General features: G+C 47.7%; 1 protein-coding gene across 3 annotated transcripts in view; it reads left to right on the forward strand.

Moving 5' to 3' along the window:
* The first annotated feature begins 6 nt into the window (after positions 1-6).
* The window catches only part of BICRAL (BICRA like chromatin remodeling complex associated protein), a 121,228-nt gene continuing 105,967 nt past the window's right edge, over positions 7-15,267 (forward strand). Inside the window, exon 1 of one of the 3 annotated variants that reach the window (XM_063604905.1) lies at positions 7-45. The gene's annotated coding sequence lies outside the window, so the exon portion shown is untranslated. Of the gene's footprint in view, positions 46-133; positions 2,607-8,668; positions 13,501-15,267 lie in introns of those variants that run through there. The other 2 variants (XM_034962103.3, XM_034962102.3) reach the window with 2 other exon arrangements.

The following is a 15,267-nucleotide window of genomic DNA, read 5'->3' on the forward strand; positions in this document are numbered from 1 at the left end:
TTTTTTTCCTCTTAAAGGGGCAGGACTTATATCCGGGATTGTGGGGTGAGTTGCAGCAGCGGCAGCTGCACATGTGGGTTTGTTTATAAGAACAAGGTTAGAAACTCGCAGGCCTCCCCCTCCCCCCAGCTCCTCCCTACTACCCCCTTACAGGCCGGAGATCCGCTACTAGGGGTGTGGGTGGGAGGGATGAGTGCGTGTGGTGGGTTGGGGGGACAGGTAGTGGTGAGAAAGATGGAGGGGGGGGGAATATTGCACCGCCCGGCCCGCGCCGGAGGAAGCAGCAGCTGGAACAGCTGGTTAGGGAGCCGCTTGCATGCCTCCGGTTTTTTCTTTTCCCTTCCACCACCCCTTCCCCCAACCCATTTCTGCCGCCCCGTAGCCCTCATCCTTACCGCCCCCCTCCCCCCTATCCACTGCAGTTCGGCGCGGCCTAGGGGCTCCTGGATCCCCGCAGGCAGTTACTAGGGCAGGAGAAGGCAAGGGGCACTGCGATGGGAGAGACTGGGTTCCTCACTGCAACCTGGTTCGAGGGGCCCTGGGGGAGTCTATAAAAGGATTACTATTTTTTTGGCCAATTGCTGCAGTCGGAGGGGTGGGGGCGGGGGAAGGTGAGATCCACACCCCCTTCCTCTTTCTTCCCTGCCCTCCCCGAGCTCGGTCCCGGCCACTCCCTCCGCAGCTGGGCGTCGCCGGCCGCGCTGGGGTGAGACCCTAGCCCCGGGCTCCGTGGCTCTCTGGGGCGGTCGGTCTTAGGAAAGCGGTGGGAGAAGCGGTACATTATTTCTAGGGGTGGTGGGAGGGATTTGTCACCGGAAGTGAATGGCCTAGCCTAAAGTCGGGACCAACCCGAGGTGTGGGTGGGCAGCCAAGACGGCGCAGTCACTGGCAAAAACCCGAGGCAGCGGGCAGGGCGAGAACCCGAGACGCAGCCGCTGCCCGGGCGCGGCAGCCTCGCATGCTTCGCTCAGATCTGCGGAGCTCCCGAACCTCTTTAACCCTGCCCGCCCTTCCAACCCTAGGTTTCCTCCTTATATCCCCAGTTCCCAGCCTCCATCGTTTAAATTGGGGTATTTAACGACCCAAGAAACTTGAAATTTCACCGATCTACCTGCATTTTGATGCAGAGAAAGATGGGAGGAAACGCGAACCATTGAATTAAATCTGAGTTAAAACTGATCTCCCGTTTTCACGCCCCACTCTCTTCCTTTCCTTCCCACTTAAAACAAACAAAACACACGTAAATTGCTGGGCCAAACAGAGTATTTCTCCGCTGAGAGCACAGTTCATACCGTGTGGCAGATTCCCCGCGCAGGCGGGGCGCGGGGGCAGGGGAGAGGCTTGTGTGTCCGCGTGCCTGCGTGCACCCGATGGAAAAGGGGGTGCCGAAAAACAATGGTGCTTACTCTTGTGCATAGTCATCGTTTTCACTAGTCTTGTTTTATGGGCAGATTAGGTGAGGCTTCTGTTTTTGCTTTTTTGTTTTATTTTGGTTTTTTTTTTTTTGAGACGGAGTTATGCTGTTGTTGCCCAGGCTGGAGTGCAATGGCGCGATCTCGGCTCACCGCTATCCGCCTCCCGGGTTCAAGTGATTCTCCTGCCTCAGCCTCCCGAGTAGCTGGGACTACAGGCATGCGCCACCATGTCCGGCTAATTTTGTATTTTTAGTAGAGACGGGGTTTCTCCATGTTGGTCAGGCTCGTCTCGAACTCCCGACCTCAGGTGATGCGCCCGCCTCGGCCTCCCATAGTGCCGGGATTACAGGCGTGAGCCACTGTGCCTGGCCCTTTTTTTTTTTTTTTTTTTTTTCCAGAAAAGCAGGTTTATTTCACAAAACTGTGGGTCTGAAAGCTGGTGGACAAGAAAGCTAGTTATATTGTCCAAGTCGTGGAGGAATTGCAATAGCTGCTTTATTTTATGAAATGTTGATTTAAGCAAAGAAGCTTTAGAGAAGATTTATTTTTCTAGAAAAAAACAACCTGACCTTTTAAGTTTTTCAGGTTGAACCTGTCTCACTCAAATTAAGAACGTTTGTAGCTAAAGAAGGTTTATTGGACTTGGAGGTTGCAGCTGGAGTGAGATAACATTTCGGTATTAGGCATAGTGAATCTATGGGTGTTGTAAGTGTTGGCTGTATCCCAAGTGGAATTGAATGTTATTAAACCCTTTCAAGAACTTCATTTCTGTCTATCAACAGGTTTTTGCTACAATCCAGTAGACTTGGGAAGTTTCTAAATACTTGAAGTTGGTTAGTTCGAACTTTTAAGAAAAGGAAACAGTTAAAAACAGAGCTTGACAGGTCACCCAGGTGACCCAGTGTGTTAGGGGCAGTTTCAAAGACTGATGTGAGGAGTAGTGGAAAGGGGTCAGTGAGTGATATGGTCATTGTGAAGCATTGGCTGGACAGTTCTTTACAGCCCCCCTGCACAGCTGCAGGCTGTGAGGTATGTGGTCAAGAAATGGAGGTAAAGCTGTTTCTGAGTTCAGACACAGTAGGAAGGCTGCGAAATGGCTGGCATTGCCCGGCTGTGTTTGCATCCTCTCTCTGCCATTTGAGGGCAGTGGATTCAGCATGCATCTTTGAAATATATCCCAGCTTGTCAGAGGTAAGTGCCTGTTTTGATGGAAGGAGAGTGGGGAATGCATTACGGGGGAAATGTAGCAAAAGGCAAGCAGCTCTGAGTTCTGCATCCTACTTTCAATGATATCTCAAAGGGCTTGTGAATCAAGGTACTGCTCTCTTGTAGACATCTTGAAAAATGAAAGAATTCTAACGTGTTATGGACTTTACCGTTTATTTAACAACAGTTTAGATACTTTATGGTTCTATTTGTTAGATCCCCCTTTTAACTTTTTGAAAATTTCCAACATATATAACATGGAGAGGGTATTAGAAGAGTGTTCCAAGGACTCACATACCCATCACCCAGCTTCAACAACTGCCAACTGATGTTAAGTAAATAAGCCAGGAACAGAAAGAAAAATATCACATGTTCTCACTCGTATGTGGGAACTGAAAAAGTTGATCATATGGAGTTGGAGTGTAGAATGATAGTTACCAGAGGCTGGGAAGTGGAGGGAGATGAAGTGAGATTGGTTAAAGGGCACAAAGGCACAAGTTAGATAGAGGGAATAAGTTCTAGTGTCAGATAGCACAGTAGCCTAATTCGAGTTAACAATAATGTATTGTATATTTCAAAATAGCTAGAAGAAAGGATTTGAAATGTTCCCAACACAAAGAAGTGATAAATGTTTGAAGTAATAGATATCCCAATTATTCTAATTTGACCATTACATATTGTATGCATGTATCAAAATATCACATGTACCTCATAAATATGTACAATTATTATATATCAATAAAAATAATAATAACTTTTTAAAAAACAGTTACCAACCGAGAATCTTGTTTCCTGTAAAGCCCTAGTCACTTCCCCACCTCTCACCCTGATTATTTTTTGGCCCATCCCTTATATTATATTATTTCATATTTTATTGTCTATAAATATTTCACTATATACCTCTAAAAGATTGGGAGTTCCTTTTTTTTTTTTTTGAGACAGAGTCTCGCTCTGTTGCCCAGGCCAGAGTGCAGTGGCACGATCTCAGCTCTGTGCAACCTCTGCCTCCCAGGTTCAAGTGATTCTCCTGCCTCAGGCTCCCAAGTAGCTAGGATTACAGGCGCCCACCACCACGCCCAGCTAATTTTTTTTTATATATATAGTTTTAGTAGAGACGGGGTTTCACTATGTTGACCAGGCTGGTCTTGAACTCCTGACCTCATGATCTGCCCACCTCTGCCTCCCAAGGTTCTGGGATTACAGGTGTGAGCCACCGTGCCTGGGCCCTTTTCTTTTTTTTTAAATTGAGACAGGGTCTCACTCTGTCACCTAGGCTGAAGTGCAGTGGTGCAATCACGGCTTACTGTAGTCTTGACCTCCCAGGCTGAAGTGATCCTCCCACCTTAGCCTCCTGAGTAGCCGGGACTACAGGTGTGCACCACCACTTGCAGCTAAATTTGGTATTTTTTTTGCAAAGACAGGGTTTTGCCGTGTTGCCCAGGCTGGTCTTAAACTCTTGGGCTCAAGTGATCTGCCCACCTCGGCCCCCGGAAGTGCTGGGACTACAGGTGTGAGCCCCCACGCCTGGCCACTTCCCTTTTAAGACAGCCACATTGCCATCACCACACTCCAAAAAAGCATAGAAAATATTTTCTTAATAGCACATTGCCAGTCTATATTCACATCTGATTATCCCATAATATACGTTTGTTTTTTTCTCAAGACGACGTCTTGCTCTGTCGCCCAGCCTGGAGTGCAATGGCGCGATCTTGGCTTACTGCAACCTCCGCCTCCTGGGTTCAAGTGATTCTCGTGCCTCAGCCTCCTGAGTAGCTGGGATTACAGGTGCCCACCACCATGCCTGGCTAATTTTTTGTATTTTTAGTACAGATGGGGTTTCACCATGTTGGGCCAGGCTGGTCTTGAACTCCTGACCTGAGATGATCCGCCTGCCTCAGCCTCCCAAAGTGCTGGGATTACAGGCGTGAGCCACCGCGCCCAGCCTTTTTTTTTTTTTTTTTTTTTTTTTATACTTTAAGTTCTGGGATGCATGTGCAGAATGTGCAGTTTTGTTACATCGGTATACATGTGCCATGGTGGTTTGCTGCACCTATCAACCTGTTATCTAGGTTTTAAGCCCCATATGCATTAGGTATTTGTCCTAATGCTCTCCCTCCCCTTGCCCAGTTTCCTTTTTTTAAAGTTATTTTATTTGAATAAGGATCCAAACAAGTTCCATACACTGCGTTTAGTTATTGTGTCCCTTAAATCACTTTTTTTTTTTTTTAGTTAGACAAACAGCTTTATTTGAAAGATGTGGTCAGCCAAGTCCCCCTCCAACCCCAAGGTCCTGGCAGCATTGGCCTCAGGCGTGGGAGGACCCGTGTCCTGGGTGGAGAGCTTTAAATCACTTTCACTGTGTGGGTTCCTTTTTCTCTAAATTGTTTTGTTGAAGCAGCTTGGTCATTTGTTCAGTAGAGTTTCCCACAGTCTGGATTTTGCTGGTTGCATCTCTATACAGTATTTGTTAAATTTTAAACGTCTATTGTATTTATTTGATCTTTTAATGTTACCAAGGGAATCTCATGATTGTAGTTATATGCCTCAAGAAGTAAGTAGTGAAAGCATTTAAGCAAAGGAAAACAGTCTTTGGGTATGGTAAACAATAAACGAATAGGCCCTTTGGTGTTCTCTGGAGTTTATCAGGGACCCTGCACTGGTGGAAGATACCAGCCACACCCAGGCAAATAAAAGGACCCTTTTTCTTTCTTTTCTTTTTTTTTTATATTTTTTTTGAGACGGAGTTTTGCCCTTGTTGCCCAGGCTGGAGTGCAGTGGCATGATCTTGGCTCACCGCAACCCCCGCCTCCTGGGTTCAAGCGATTTTCCTGCCTCAGCCTCCCAAGAGGCTGGGATTATAGGCATGCGCCACCATGCCGGGCTAATTTTGTATTTTTAGTAGAGACGGGGTTTCTCCATGTTGGTCAGGCTGGTCTTGAACTCCTGACCTCAGATGATCCGCCCGCCTCAGCTTCCCAAAGTGCTGGGATTACAGGCATGAGTCACCGCGCCCGGCCAAGCCCCTTTTTCTAGTAGTTTGTTGCCAGAAAGAAGCATCACCTATTCATCTTTCAGCAAGTCTTGACTATATATGGGGTGTAAAGCATTCATTAAAGAGCTGTGCACATCAAAATTATCAAATGTTAGGCAAATCTTCCTACCTTGGCTGCTTTCTGGCAGGAAGACAGTGAAAGGTGACAGTTGTGCAGGCAGGTCCTGTTGTTGGGAAGCAGGACAGGAGCAGCCTTTTCCTTCTGCCTTTGCCCCTGGCTCTCTCCTCCGCCTCAACGCCCTTGACCTTCTGAAACTTTTTTCATCATTGTACACTTAACGTCTAGCACATAGGCTGGCACGTGTTTATTTATCTAAACATCTGTTTATTAAGCACTAACTGTGCCCAGCACTGAGCCAGGGAGGCCCTAAGACTGCCAAGGTGGATAAAAACAGACATCGTCCCTGTCCTCCTTAAGAAGGCCTAATTTGGGCAAATAGTCACAAAAACATGTAAAATGTGTTCTTTGCTTGCTGAGACTGGGTCTCTCTCTCACCCAAGCTGGAGTGCAGTGGCATAATTATAGCTCACTGCAGCCTCAAACTCCTGGGCTCAAGCAATTCTCCCATTTCAGCCTCCTGAGTAGCTGGGACTACAGATGCATGCCACCGTGCCCAGCTAATTTTTTTTTTTTTAGATTGAGTCTCACTGTTTCCCAGGCTGGAGTGCAGTGGCGCCATGTCGACTCACTGCAGCCTCCACCTCCCAGGTTCAAGCAATTCTCCTGCCCCAGCCTCCTTAGTAGCTGGGATTACAGGCACACACCACCATGCGTGGCTAATTTTTGTATTTTTAGTAGAAACAGAGTTTTGCCATGTTGGCCAGCTAGTCTCCAACTCCTGACCTTAGGTGATCCACCTGCCTCTGCTTCCCAAAGGGCTGGGATTACAGGTGTGAGCCACAGTGCCCTGCCCCCAGCTGACTTTTTTTTTTTTTTTTTTGGTTGTGGGGGTACGGAGTTTTGCTCTGTCACCCAGGCTAGAGTGCAGTGGTGCAATCGCGGCTCACTGCAACCTCCGCCTCCCAAGTTCAAGTGATTCTGCTGCCTCAGCCTGCCGAGTAGCTGGGACGACAGGCACTTGCCACCATGCCTGGCTAATTTTTTGTATTTTTAGTAGAGACTGGTTTCACCATGTTGGCCAGGCTGGTCTCGAACTCCTGACCTCAGGTGATCCATCCACCTCAGCCTCCCAAGGTGCTAGGATTACAGGCATGAGCCACCATGCCTGGCCTGATTTTTAAATGTTTTTGTAGAGACAGGGTCTTGCTGTGTTGCCCAGTCTGGTCTTGAACTCTTGGCTTCAAGGGATCCTCCTGCCTCGGCCTTCCAAAGTGCTGGGATTACAGGCATGAGCTACTACACTTGGCCAATCATTGCTATAAAAGAAAGAGTTACAAGGAGCCCACTAGTGGTGGGGGTTGCCTTGTTGGGATGGTCATGGAAAGCTTCGGAGGGGGTTGAGCTGAACGGGAAAGCGTGAGTAGGAATTAACAAGAGAGAAGACATAAAGCACGTAAGGGTCCTGGAAAAGCTGGAGGAAATGGCACTTAAAACACAGGTGCAAGGAGTAGTTATAGATAGGAGGAGGGACATCCTCTCTATTGCACTGTTGTTTGAACTTGTTTGTTTTTTTTGAGACAGGGTCTCACTCTGTCACCAAGGCTGGAGTGCGGTGGCACGACCTTGGCTCAGTGCAACCCCCGCCTCCCGGGTTCAAGTGATTCTCCTTCCTCAGCCTCCTGAGTAGCTGGGATTACAGGTGTGTGCCACCACACCCAGCTAATTTTTGTATTTTTAGTAGAGATGGGGTTTCACCATGTTGGCCAGGCTGGTCTTGAACTCCTGACCTTAGGTGATCTGCCCGCCTCAGCTTCCCAAAGTGCTGGGATTACAGGCATGAGCCCCTACACTTCATGGGAAGGCATGAGCACTTCCCAAAGTGCTGGGATTACAGGCATGAGCCACTACACTTCATGGGAAGGCATGAGCACTTCCCAAAGTGCTGGGATTACAGGCCGTGTTTGAAGTTTTTAATGAGAATTTGCTAACATACAGAAACTTTTTTTTTTTTTTTGAGACGGAGTCTTGCTCTGTTGCCCAGGCTGGAGTGTAGTGGCACAATCTGGGCTCACTGCAAGCTCCACCTCCCGAGTTCATGCCATTCTCCTGCCTCAGCCTCCCGAGTAGCTGGGACTACAGGCGCCCGCCACCACGCCTGGCTAATTTTTTTGTATTTTTAGTAGAGACGGGGTTTCACTGTGTTAGCCAGGATGGTCTGGATCTCCTGACCTTGTGATCCGCCCATCTCGGCCTCCCAAAGTGCTGGGATTACAGGTGTGAGCCACCGTGCCATACATAGACTTTTTGACGTCAACTCATAGTAACAGATGTGTCATAATTGAAACAGATGTTTTAAGAAACAATAAATACTCTTACTATGTGCAGTGGACCCTATTTTCTATTCTATTTATTGCATTTAAAATGTGCTGATCAAGGCTGGGCATGGCAGTTCATGCCTGTAATGCCAGCACTTTGGAAGGCTGGGGCAAAAGGATTGCTTGAGGCTAAGAGTTTGAGACCAGCCTGGGCAACATAGTGAGACCCTGTCTCTACAAAAAAATGTTTTAAAAAATTGTCTGGGCATGGTGGCATGCACCTATAGTTGCAGCTATTCAGGAGGCTGAGGTAGGAAGCTCGCTTGATCCCAGGAGTTGGAGCTGCAGTGAGCCATGATCGTGCCACTGCACTTCAGCCTGGGCAACAAAACGAGACCCTGTCTCTAAACAAAAGCAAAAACAGCTGATCAAGACCTCCCTAAGTTAAACTGCAATTTTAAAATGCCGCATCAGCATTTCTTTATAGAAAAGGAAAAGGGGAGTACAGGTGCAGGAAAATGTATGGTAGTTGGTAGATGACTCTGATAGTTTCTGCGTCCTCTATAAAGCAGACAGTGAGGTCTCATGCTGAGTATGAGGAGAAAAGGGTGGAGGTAGGGGGTCTGGAAAGTGTGCAGAAGGTTTGAAAACCCTGGGGGAATAGGGAGAGTATGTTGTCCAGAGAAATGGGGCTGGGTATGGTGTGGATGTTGAGCAAATACTTGGAGAATGAAGTTGGGAATGACTGAGAGCTTCCCAGGTGGGGCAATCTAAGCAGGAGACCAGCTCAAGAGAAGACAATGGGATTTGGGGCAGGTCAGAGGAGAAAAGCTCATGTGAAGAGCCTACTCCTCAGGAGGTGGGGTATCCCTGGAAGGTGGTGTCTCTGAAGAGTCTGGGCTTGACTCCTGCAGCCCCTCATGCATTTCCTATAAAATTCTTTAGAAGTGAACACCATTCTCCCCAAGACCCTCACTGCCTGTCAGCAGATGACCTTACCTACTCTTCACAGAAAAGAGGTGGCCAGATAGGACCTCCACATGCCTCCCCTCTCACTTCTAACTTATCTGTGAAGACCCACCTCTTTGTCTCTCTCCATCTCACTCAGGGCAAAGCTCCCACCAGGGTTCTCTGTCCTCTCCCTTCCATTGCCTGGGACCTCGAGCCACCAGTCACCTCTTTCTTTTTTTTTTTTTTTTGAGATGGAGTCTTGCTCTGTTGCCCAGGCTGGAGTGCAATGGCGTGATCTCAGCTCACTGCAACCTCCGCCTCCTGGGTTCAAGCGATTCTCCTGCTTCAGCATCCCAAGTAGCTGGGATTACAGGTGCACGCCGCCACGCCCGGCTAATTTTTTTTTGTATTTTAGTAGAGATGGGGTTTCACCGTGTTGCCCAGGTTGGTCTTGAACTCCTGAGCTCAGGCAATCCACCCGTCTCGGCCTCCCAAAGTGTTAGGATTACAGGCGTGAGCCACCGCGCCCGGCCCAGTCACCTCTTTCTTCAGGATTTTTAATCTCTCTTTTCTTTGGCATCTCCTCTCACAAGCAAGTTTCCTCAACTTAAAACAATTTACCTTTTGTCCTATCATCCACCCAAGTGATGTTCTAACTTTCTTCCCCTAACAATAGACTTTTAAAACAATAGTCTACATTTGCTGTGTCCAGTTTCTCAATCGTCATTCCCTCCTTAGCCACTTATCGGACTTCTGCCCCTGCCATTGTATTTGAAACGGAAATTGCCCTATTCCCATTCCTTCCTAATTTTCAAATGCATTGCTCTTTGTAGCCCTAAGTATTTGATTACCCCTTCTTCTCACAGCAGGAGTTTATCTCCCTGGTTCTTTCTTGGTTCTTTATTCATCCCTGATAAACTTCTCTGTGTCCATCCCTTAAATATAAGTGAGGCCAGAATTCTATTTCTTTTCTTGTTCCTCTCACCTCCTTTGGCAAGCTTACCTTCTCCCAGGGTGCCAAGTCCTGTTCATGTGCTGATTGACTCTCAGATCCCCAGCTCCTCCCTCTGCCTCTCTCTTGAGCCCAGACCTGATCTTCCAACTGCTTTCTAGATGTTTCCATGTAACTATCCACTATCCCAAACACCTCATGTTTAGGATGGCCCAAAATGAGGTTCTTATTGCCCCAGAGATCTTTTTTTTTTCTATACGTAAGTCTGAGTTACTGATTGTTGGGTAACAACTCACCCCAAAACTTACTGCTTACTGGCTTACACAGCCATAATTTCTCACAATTCTGTGGGTTCAACTGGTACTGGAGCCTCCAAGATGGCTTCACTCACACATCTGGGGCCTTGGTGCTGGCTGTGGGCTGGGGCACCTGGCTTTTTCTCCCCATGTGCACATGCTTGCGCTGTCTCTCGCTTGGCTCTCGCGCGCGCTCTCTCTCTCTTTCTCTCTCTCTCTCCCCCCCTCTCCCCCTCTCCCCCCCCTCCCCCACCCTCCCTCTCTCCCTCTCTCTTTGAGCTCTTGTTATTCAGTAGTGGAGTTCAAGCTTCTTTTCACAGTGGCTGGCTTCCAAGGGGGCAAAAGCAGATGCCACCAGGCCTCCTGTGGCTTTGGCTGGAATTGGTACAGTGACACTTCTATTGCATTCATATGGTCAGAGTATATCACAAAGCCAGCCCAGCTTCAAGGGAAGGAGAAATGGACTGCTTTTTTTGATGGATGGAGCAAGAGTCACTTAGAGGGATGGAAAGAACTGTTGGCAGCCATCTTTGTGCAGATAATCTACCATGCTCTATATAAATAGTTTTTTTTAACTCTTTTTTTTTTTCGAGATGGAGTCTCCCTCTGTCACCCAGGCTGGAGTGCAATGGAGCAATCTCAGCTCACTGCAAGCTCCACCTCCCAGGTTCACCCCATTCTCCTGCCTCAGCCTCCTGAGTAGCTGAGACTATAGGCGCCTGCCACAACGCCCCAGCTAATTTTTTGTATTTTTACTAGAGACGGGGTTTCACCCTGTTAGCCAGGATGGTCTCGATCTCCTGACTTCGTGATCCACCTGCCTCGGCCTCCCATAGTGCTGGGATTACAGGCTCTGGCCACCATGCCCGGCTAATTTTTGTATTTTTCGTAGAGATGGGGTTTTGCCATGTTGGCCAGAAAGATCTCGAACTCCTGGCCTCAAGTGATCTGTCTGCCTCGGCCTCCCAAATTGCTGGGATTACAGGCATGAGCCACCGCACCCAGCCTGTTAACTCTTATGTGGCATTTGCTATGTGCCAGGAAATGGCTATTTACATGTTTTACCTCATTGAATCTTCACAACATCCCTGTGATGTACATACTACTATTATTCTCATTTAACAGATGAAGAACTGAAGTGAAGCTGACTTCCCCAGGCCTGAGAGCTAGCTAAGTCGTAGAGTTAAGATTTGTACGTGGTCTTAGCCAAAAGGCCAAGAAGCAACTAGAGCTAAGATTTGAATGGAGGCAGTCTGGCTCCTGAGTTCAGGCTTCTGACACTGCCTGTGTAATCATGAGACTACATCTGACCATGCTCATGACACCAAATCCATAGTCTTCCAAACGGGGGATCAGAGCCAACCACAGCACCTCCTTCTCTCTCACTGGTCCACCCAGTCGACAAATACTGTTAATGCTCTCTGATCTCTCTCTCTGTCTCTCTGGCCTGGCTCCCTCTCTTCAGGTTTGGCTCCTTCCTCATCTTCTTCTCCCTGGGCTGTTGTTACAGTTTCCCATCTGGTCTCGTTACCCTTGGGCTTCCCTGAATCCCCCAGTTCTCTATACCGTAGCCAGTTATTGCCCTAAAATGCAAGCCGATTGTGTCACTTAAAACCTCTGCTGGCTCTCTATTGTCTCATACAGTTCAGACTCCTTAGTGTGAATGCTGGGCCTCTTGCATCTGGCCTGCGGTGTACCTCACCAGCCTCATGTCCCACCAGCGCCCTACTCCAGCCACACCAAGGTCTGCTGTCATCCAGCACACTGTGTCTGTTCACTTCCATGTATTCGTGCTGCACTTTTTAAGGCACTTTGCCAGATGGTGCAGGTGTATTGGTGAACACACAGACTGGGCTCCCTCAGAGCTCAGAAGCTAAGTAAGAGATACAGATAATTACAATGTGGTATGATTTACACTACAATGGAAATCTCGAGTGCTGAAATTATACAGAGTAACCTATCTCACACCAGGAGAATCAGGACTATCTTTTGGGAAATATAAGCTGGGTCCTTATGACGGAGTGGGGGTCCAAAAAAAAGAAAAAAGAAAAAAGAATTGAGTGGCATCTATCCAGGTGAAGGGTGAAAGCAGAGTCACATATTCATTCTTTCTTTCTGCAGGTATTTATGGAGTACCCACCATGTTCTAGGCACTTTTCTAGGTGTTGGGACTACAGCAGTGAATGAGAGAGACCAAAAAGTCTCTGCCTTCTGGCCAGGAGGCTAGGAGAGCTCCAGTGCTTCCAGCAACAGACAGGTCATGTGCAACAAACCTGGACATGAGACAGAGACGTGTCAGGCTAAAGCAATGTTCTCAACCCTAGCTGCTCATTGATATCTCGTGGAGGCTTTACAGCATCCTAATGCCCCTTGAGTAAATCTGAATCTCTGGGAGTGGGGCCTTGGCATCAGTATTTCTTAAAGCTCCCCAGGTGGTTCTCATGGGCAACCAGGGTTATAAGCCACTGTGTCAGGAACTGAAGCACTTCAAAGCTGGAAGTGGAGATCAGAGATGAGGTTAGAGGGTGAGCAGGGGCCAGCCCACCAAGGGCTTTGTAAATCCTGTTAGGAAGTTTCAGCTTAATCTTGAAGGCACTGGAGCTGCCAAAGGGCTTAAGCAGGATGATGAGAGCATCACATTATTTTTCCTTTTTTCCCCCTTTAACAAAGGATCAGTCTGGATGCTCTGTGTGAAGTGGATTTACATGGACAAAAATAAACAGATGTTAGTTTGGAGGCCATTGCAGGAGCCAGAGAGAAATGGCATTGGGCTGCGATGATGGGAGTAAAGATAGAGGAAAGAAGGGGGAGTGTCTGAGAGATTTGGAAGGAGACTAGACAGGACTCAGTGATTAACTGGAAGCAAGAGTTGTAGAAGGTTCCAGTTTGTGGAACTGGGTCTGTGGTGATCTTGGTGCCTGACAGAGTGAACCTGGAGGAGAAGGTTTGGAGCGAGCTGGTAGGTCCCTTTACACATGCTGCTTACTCCTGGGTTCCTCTGTGATCCTATGCCTCATCTTCTCTGCATAACAAGGCACTTGCCTCCTACAAGATCTGTTTTATAAATTCCTCCTCTTCTGGGAAGCCTATCTGGGTTTCGCCCTCTGTTGGTTCTGGTTAGATGATTATGAGTGTGTGAAGTCAGTATCTGTTCACAGGTATCTCTTCTGCAGCTTGAGCTTCTCCAAGCAAGGATGTGTTTTATTCCATGCTGTGTCCCTCACACAGCACCTGGGACACAGGAGGTACACAGTAAGTGCTTGTTAAAGAGATGATTTATGGCCAGGTGTGGTGGCTTAACCCTGTAATCCCAGCACTTTGGGAGGCCGGGGTGGGTGGATCACTTGAGGTCAGGAGTTCGAGACCGGCCTGACTAACATGGTGAAAGCCCGTCTGTACTAAAAATGCAAAAATTAGCCAGGCATGATGGTGCACACCTGTAATCCCAGCTACTCAGGAGGCTGAGGCAGGAGAATCACTGAACCTGGGAGGCGGAGGTTGCGGTGAGCTGAGGTTGCGGTGAGCTGAGATTGCACCATTGCACTCCAGCCTGGGCAACAAGAGCAAAACTCCATCTCAAAACAAAAAAAAAATTGGGAGGCCGAGGCACGCGGATCACCTGAGGTCAGGAGTTCGAGACCAGCCTGACCAACATGAAGAAACCCCATCTCTACTACTAAAAAAAAAAAAAAAAAAAAAAAAAAAAGAAGTGGGTCAGGGGACTTGTTCTCATTTCTAGAGTAAGGGAAAGGAGTCCAGGGGCAAGGGATATTTGCTGAGCTGATCAGGAAAGAGTCCTAGTTAAAGAGGTAGGTGCCTTAGCTGTTGACTCTAAGAGAGAGTAATATATTGTCAGCTGTATAAATTGCCTTTTGAATGTGGTTTCAACATTATTATTATTATTACTATTATTATTATTATTAGAGGCAAGGTCTTGCTATGTTGCCCAGGCTGGTCTCGAACTCCTGGGCTCAAGCAATCTGCTCATCTCAGCCTCCCAGAGAGCTGGGATTACAGGCATGAGCCACTGCGTCCGACTGCTTTTAAATTACTTTCTTGTCAAAAGGTACATAAGACCAGGCTTGGGGCTCCCATCTATAATCCCAGCAATTTGGGAGGTAGAGGCAGGTGGATCACTTGACGCCAGGAGTTGGAGACCAGCCTAGCCAACATGGCGAAACCCGATCTCTACCAAAAGTACTAAAATTAGCTGGGCATGCTGGCTGGCGCCTGTAATCCCAGCTACTTGGGAGGCTGAGGCACGAGAATTGCTTGAACCTGGGAGGTGGAGGTTGCAGTCAGCCGAGATCACGCCACTGCATTTCAGCCTGATCACGCCACTGCATTTCAGCCTGGGTGATAGAGTGAGACTCTGTCTCAAATAAAAAAAAAGGTACTTAAATCTCTTAAAACTTTTCTGCACCTGTTCTCTCATGTCTCTTCCTATCAGTGAGATGTAGTGGTGCTAATAAGTGAACAGATCTGAGTTTAAATTCTGATTAGTTGATAGGGCACGGTGGCTCACGCCTGTAATCCCAGTAGTTTGGGAGGCTGAGGCTGGCGGATCACCTGAGGCCAGGAGTTCGAGACCAGCCTGGCCAACGTGGTGAAACCCCCATCTCTACTAAAAGTAGAAAAATTAGCTGGGCATGGTGGCACGCACCTGTAATCCCAGCTACTTGGGAGGTGGAGGATCACTTGAACTTGGGAGGTGGAGGTTGCAGTGAGCTGAGGTTGCACCACTGCAATCCAGTCTGGGCAGCAGAGCTGGAGTGCAATAAATAAATAAATAAATAAATTCTGATTAGTTGTGCAATACTAGCTCTGTGACATTGGAAATGATATTTAACCTCTCTGAGCTTGGTTTCTTTCAACTACAAAGTGCAGATAAATATATACTTCTTTCATCTGTTGCATGAGATAATTTTAAAAAAGAAAGAAATATTTACTTCTTGGCTGGGCACAGTGGCTCATACTTGTAGTCCCAGAACTTTGGGAGGCTGAGGCAGGAGGATCACT

Source organism: Pan paniscus, chromosome 5 (genome assembly GCF_029289425.2).
Source record: "Pan paniscus chromosome 5, NHGRI_mPanPan1-v2.0_pri, whole genome shotgun sequence".
NCBI lineage: Eukaryota > Metazoa > Chordata > Mammalia > Primates > Hominidae > Pan > Pan paniscus.